The sequence below is a fragment of the Silene latifolia genome, chromosome Y (assembly GCF_048544455.1).
Source record: "Silene latifolia isolate original U9 population chromosome Y, ASM4854445v1, whole genome shotgun sequence".
In the NCBI taxonomy this organism is placed as follows: Eukaryota; Viridiplantae; Streptophyta; class Magnoliopsida; order Caryophyllales; family Caryophyllaceae; genus Silene; species Silene latifolia.
In genome coordinates this window covers 120,596,894-120,604,224 of record NC_133538.1, presented here as the reverse complement: position 1 = coordinate 120,604,224, position 7,331 = coordinate 120,596,894, and positions in this window count along the sequence as shown.

Here is a 7,331-nt window from a genome sequence, read left to right as displayed (position 1 = left end):
ACGACGGCCTCTCGAGATAAAATATACCATCGATTACGACCCAAGACGGTGTCAACGATACATGTAGGTTGAGGGTGCATCAAATCCTCCTCTTTCTCCCTTTTATTTCGTTTTTTTATGTTTGTTTTTCTTATAGTTTGTTTTGTTCGTTTATCGCTTTTTATTTATCGTTTAAATTAACTATGAAACTAGTTTAGTCCGAGTATGAGTTAAAGTACCACCATGAACACCCGCGTTGACTTGAGATGGGAAAAGAAACCGCTACATCAGTCGGTCGTACACCCCCGTCTCATTTACATATCCTCGTGTTCAAGGTAGGGCATAAATAAAACGAATTTCTAACTTCGCTCCTCGTTTTTGACCCTTTGTTTGTCTCGGCCAATTCGACCCACCTTAGGACCCGTCACATGTTAGTATGACTTCTGATTGTTAACATATAACTTATTTAGATGACATTAGATCAATTTAATAACCTAATTAGACACGATAGGTGGCTTCGACATAAGCTTTAAAATCAACTAACAATTCTGTAATTCAATCGAATGCATCTCTCTTTCACATAATTTCTCGCTAGTATGAGAGTGCGTGATTAGCACCTTCTTATTGACACTCGATGAGTTAAATTAATTAGCGAGTTTGACCTAACTTGACCCCTTTTAGGCTGTGTAGAATGCCCCTTTGCGCGACATCATCTCAACCGATCAACGTCGTTTTCAACTTGTTTTCTAATTTGTTTCGAGTTCGTTTCGCAATCATTTGATCTAACTAATGAACCTGACCTAGGACCTAGGGTAGCCGTGTTTGGTTTGGCCGTGATTTGACCGTGTCTTTTGGTCCTTCTGGTTTCGTCCGTTTTATGAATCGCTTGTTCTTTATCGCTTTATAACTTGTAATTTATCGTTTGTTCATCGAGTTGTAATTTTCAAGTTAGTTTCCCTTTATCGAGTCAAAACCTCTTTCAAAAACCTTAGTTTTGTTTGGTTAGATGGTTGTGTCCCAATGCATGTAAGAGCGTAGTAAATCGCATGTTGTTTAAAGCAACATGGCCCGGTTTATGCTAATGCATGCTTTGGTGCGTAGCTCTATGTCTAATTCGATGAGATTAAGTGAAATCACACATCACGAGGAGTGACCCAAGGCCGTGAGTCATGTAAGCCGTGGGCCACCCCTCTTGTGCACGCTTTTCTAGGCCGATTAGCCGTGTGATGTGTCGTGTACGGTTTTGTGTATAGCGTTGTATTTAGATCGAGTTGTATCTTTAATTTATCGTTGTGTCGGCATGAAATGCCTGGTTTGTAATAGGTAGATCCACGGCTCCCCCATTCCCCCTTAAGCCTTGTTTGCTTTGTTTTGTATGTTGTTAGATTAATCAACCCATATGCTAAATTACAACTTTGACAAAGTTAGTTTAGTTTCATCTAAATCGACGTAGAAACTTCACATGTTAGGGTTTTAAACCGATGTTTGCATATCATATATCGTAGTAGCTATGACCTTGTTTGAAATCCATACTTGACTTAGTAGAGGCCGTTATTGACGGGCGGGGTTGGGTGTCCTTATGGGCTTCCCAACACGTACCCTCACCCCTTACTCAAGATCTATGGTTTTTGGATCCGTCTAAATACCATTGGATTATGAGAGTCATTCAAATCGAGTGATATAGGGTACAAGTCTTTATCTTTAATCACTCGTAGTCGATTGGCTTTATGCTTTTCGATGAAAGGTGTAAAGTTGACTTGAACGGTTCCAAGTTCCCAAAAAACTTGGTGGCGACTCTAATTGGTCTTAATTCGATTCGAAAGAACCTCGAGTCGATTATGCCTAGTGTGGATCCCGCGGACGCAGTTCCCGAGGGCCTTGTCCACACAATGATATGATATGAATGCATGCTCTAACTAAATGCAATTCTATATGACATATATAACAAATGAATGCAATCTAAACTATATTATATGATGCATGTTTTCTATTAAATTATGGTCACTTATGATCAAACCTCCCCAAACCGATTTAAACACTATTTCTAGTGTATAAAAGAATAGGATTGGTCATTAGTGATTATGCATGAATTCTAGTTTATATGCAACTAACTACATGAATCATGTGAGATATATTACAATGCAAACTATACTATATGAACTAACTAATGCAAATGCAATATGAAATATAATACAAATGCAAGTGAAAGCTAAACTAAATGCAATGTATATACAAAAGAGAGAGGGAGAGAAAAGTATCATACAAATGGATGTGATGAGGTAGGCATCTTTCACTCGTCATCATCATTTTGAGGATAGTCATACCGGTGAGAACTTCCTCCTTGGTCATACCCTCCTCCTTGGCCCGAATGCCCTCCACCACAAAGATTCCAAGCTTGGTCCCCTTGATTAGGGAACAAAAGGTGTGGTTGGGCCCAATAGGGCCGAGGCCCATTAGGGTCAATATACCCTTGTTGTGTCATTTGATAGTACTGGGGATAAAGGGCCATGTAGTTGTCGATCCTCTCTTCATGTACCCCGAGGTCAACTTTATTCATAAGGTTCATCAAGTCATTAATACCCGGGGTATTGGGGATTTCCGGTCGGAATTGTGCATAAGGAGTAGGGTATGATTGGATAGGCACATAGGAAGGTGGGGGAGTAGGCCTTACCAGTATCCCACGAGGTATTTGTTATTGGCAGGGTGCCTCTTCCTTTTGAGGGGGATTGCCGATGATTTGGATGTCAAGAAGATAGCTCGGCCTAGGCGAATACGGGCTCAATCTTGGGTCGGTGCCCGGTATATTCCACCCCGAAAGAATGATGGAGGTGCACCCTTTTGTGAACCATTCTACACTCCCTTCTTGCGTGTAGGCACACCACCGGTAGTGGTTGAAGACGGCGTCCTCATCAATCAAAGTACTCCCCTCAAGAGGAGCATAATTCTCACGGGAGTTGAACCCGGGGCAAAGGAAGTTAGCCAAAATAGTAATTAGACCTCCCATCACGAAGGTCTTGAGTTGGGTGCTCCCTTGAGAAAAGTCATAAAATCTTGTAAGCATCTCAAGGGGGGTGTTGAAGTTGTATCGCCTCGTCCCCCGAACATTTAGATAGGACTCAAGAAATGTTAAATCAATGAGAGTGCACCTATCTTGTTCATATCTCCCATTGATGGTGCCGGCTACAAAACGTTCGGTGATCCGAATCACCGGGTGTTGGATAGCGAAGGTATAGCACTGTTTTTTATGGACAAAATTCCTCCCGAAAATAGCCTTCCAAAGTAGGTCCACATCGAAATTGGCGGGTTTATCGGTATAGTTGGTTGGTACAACAAGACCGAAAATGTGAGAAAATTGATCAAGTGTAAGGCTATGGTCTAGGTTGTACAACCTAAACTCCATGCTCATATTGGTTTGAGTGTTCGTGGCAATACGAAGGCTACTCAAAAATTCTAGGGTGAGACTAAGGTATGTCTCCTCATGGGCATGGAAAAGTTTTCCAATCCCTAGGCCATCAAAGAACACCTCGGTGTGGTACCTTATCCCAAGGGTTTCTAACACCCTAGTATCGATAAACTGAGTGGGTTCATAGTTCTTACCTAGCAACTCGACAAACTTCTTGCGGTGGGCATCGGAGGTGAAGAGTACCTCCGGGAAGTACTCAAGTTGCTCTATCCCTCCTCTTATGATGGGGCGGAAGTTCCTTGGCGGCATTATCTCTTAGGGGGATTAAGAGGATGAACCCTTGCGCTTCATAGTGGCGGACTCAACAAATTTCTTAGCCTTGCCCTTGAGATTCATCATCTTGAATTGGGAGATTGGGGTTTTTGTTGGCTTTTATTGTGAGGGCAGTGTTTATGGGGATGAAGATGAGTGATTTGGGGTTAGATAAGGTGAGGAAATGAGGGAGAAAGGGGGTGTTTTTATAGAAAAAGGGGGAAGACGAGCGGACACGGGTGGGGCCTGGGCGGATAATTCGAGAAAAACGCCAGAATCTGAGCGTCTTCCATGCGGGACGAGCGTCTTGCCTCTGCAGAATCCGAGCGTCTTAAAGAAAATCCGCTCGGATTTCGTGACAGGAACTTTGCATTTTTCGAAGTAGGCGGAAGACGAGCGTCTTCTCTTTTAGACGAGCGTCTGTCTTTGGACGAGCGGCTTCTTGAAAATCCGCTCGGATTTTGGTACAGTTCCAAATCTTTTCTTTAGGTGCCTTTAGGACGAGCGTCCAAAATGCAATCCGAGCGTCTTCCCTATGGACGAGCGTCTTTTGCCAAATCTGCTCGGATTCCGTGACAGCGCTGAACAGTAACCTGATGAAGGCCTTGGACGAGCGTCCAGCCCTCGGGACGAGCGTCTTTTGCTGTTTTTCTTCCTTTTCTTTCTTTTCTTTGCAAAATCATACCCTTTCACCAATTTGATGTTCCTCCTTATCTTTTTCTGAAATTGTGCTCAATAAAAATGTAAGAAAACCCTCTCTCACTACTCTCATGCAAGAAATTAAATAAAAATGCAAAAATGTACAATATTATACAAAGTAAGATTTCAAGAAATATCTTACAAATGGTGGTTTGAGATAGGACTCCACCAAACTAGTTCAAATTGTAGAAATTCTTGTCCATAGATCCCAAGGCTCTCAATAGAAGATCGAAAGCTTGTGAACAAGCTCCAAATAAGCACAAGTATGGGTTGCTCCATTTGAACATGAAATTTGGCCAAGGAAGCTTGTCATATGTTCTTTCTTTTGCCTTGTCCTCGGCACTAGAGCTTTCCCAATGCTTCCAATAAATAGGCCCATGATTCTCGTTAACACTAGGTACGAAGTATGGTTCATTTTCATCTGTAGATCTCCACTCACCAACTTCTTCTTCAATTTTGGTGATGATGATAGGATTTTAATTATTCAATCCTTCAAGAGTAGAAGGAGAATTGTCATGGCTTTGATGATCGAGTTCCTTAGAAGTTGGCATTGTGGATGCCAAATTTCCACAAGTAGCTTCACGTGCAAGTTTTTCTTTGAGCTTTTCCACCAAGTAGCTTTTGTACGATACCTTGACCTTTTGGAGAAGGTCCACCATATCCTCTTCAACAATCATCGGCTCCATGGTAGGTGTCAGGTAGTCTTCATGGGAGATAGGGAAAGGACATTCATCTTCATGATAGGATATCTCAAATGTCTCAAGGATAGGTTCCTCAAGCAAGGTGATATTACAAGTCTATCCCTTAGGTTCGTCATCATCGTTGCTATCTTCATATGAATCATGAATTGGGGCTTCATTCTTCTTCATTTATTCTTCCTCCAACATCTCAATGTTCACATCAAAAGACACACCCTCATACTCACAGAGGTTAAGAGTATTTGGCTTACTCAACCTCATATCTTCTTCATCAAACTCCACACTTTCGTATTCATAAGAGCTCGAGGAGATTGGCTCTTCCCACTTGTCATCAAAGGCAACTCCTTCAAACTCGCATTCATGATCTAAGAAATGGCGAGGGGTAGTTATTTGGGCTTCCTTCATTTGGGCAATTTGAATCTCTGACTCCTCACCTTGGGTAACAATGCCTTGAAGAACATTGTCCCTATTTTGGCTCTCCTCTAGCATATGTTTGAAGAAGTTTTCTTGGTCTCCCATCATATGGAGAACCACATTTTGAATGTCAAAGTTTGGCTCATATTCATGTTGTGGGTGGGTGTGAGAGTGGTTATATTGTGGCATTTGGAATTGATTGAAAAGTGGGTATTGGGAGGGTGGTTGTTGTGGATATTGGATGTGGTGATTTTGGTGGGAAAATTTAGGGTAGTAGTTAGGATTTTCATTGTATGAGTAATAAGGTAGGTTTGTGTTGACTTGCTCCTCAAACTCCCCATACCCATAGTCATACTAAAAAGATCCACCACATACTCCATATATCAAGTCTTGGGTCATCATTATAGCCAAGATAAAGATACAACTACAAGCATGAAAACTACACAAAAATGGTAAGAACAATCCTTGAGGAACAAGTTCCTCAAGGTGAAAGCAAAACTAAGAATAGACAAATAAGTAGAACTTAATCACAAAGCACCATCCCCGGCAACGGCGCCATTTTTTATGTGAGCGTGTCGTTGTACACCCAATCAAAACACATTTATAATACTCAACAAACAACTAGTTAGTGGTAAGTCGAGGTCGATCCATGGGACGGTGTGCTTTGGGGTATAAGTCTATCTATCTCAATTTATGCTAGTGTCGCAATTTGTTTGGATTTGTAGTTGCGTCCTAGACTAATGCAAGCAATAAAGTAAAGCAAACAATGAACTAAGAAATGTAAACAAATAACTAAAAGCACTAGGATGTCATGGGGTCATAGGGGATTCATGGTGATGATCATACAAACATGTTTACAAAGTTGCAAGCAATTAATGTTGTGGAGGAACCGAGTTGGTTTATGTCTTACGGTTCATAGGAAGAGTTGGGTCCCGGAGCCGAATCGATTAGATTGTACAACACCTACAAGTCGACTTACTTTCCTCTTATTCAACTTCTATGCATGGTCTAACAAGACTCGAGTTGGTTTATATCTTACAAGTCAAGTTGAGTAGATAAGAGATGGTAAAAATGCAAGGATTCATAGGCTTAGCATTTCATCAAACATAACATGTGCATAGGTTGACATCACAACAAGCAAGCAAACTAATTATGAAAACATATTAAATTAAGCATGATTATTCCCATGTTGGTCTCCCATAATTACCCATTAATCCTAGTTAAGATACTACTCACTTATTATTATGGTAAACATGTCATTAATGGTGTCAATCATCACAACAAGTGTAAACATGATAAGAGAATGAGGAAATAAACAATAAAGAGTAAAGGGTAAAAGAATTATACCAAACTTGAGATAATTCCAAATAATAAAGTAAAGAATAAAAGAAGAGAACTTGATTGATTGATGAAGGGTTGTCAATCCTCCAATAATAACCCAATAATCTTCAATTACCCAAAAGTAACAAACTTGAACAATAATTAAGGAGAGATTAATGTGTAATTTGTGGAAAGATGAAAGAGTAATCTATTCTAATCTACTTCTAATCTATTCTAAGAGGATTTTCTAATGTGGAGGCTCTCTACTCTAAAAACTTCATGCTTTGATTATTTACAAGTGGGGTATATATAGTAGAGCTTAATCAGGTTAACTAAGGCTAAATTAGTAATTAACATTTGTGAGTTCTAAGCAGGGAATTGCTAGTCTTTTCGGAGAGATGAGCATCTCAGCTGAAGACGCCACGATCCGTTCATCCAGGAGGGGAATCCGCTCGGATTGTTACAGAGGTAAACGAGCGTCTTTGGGCAAATCCGCTTGGATTGTA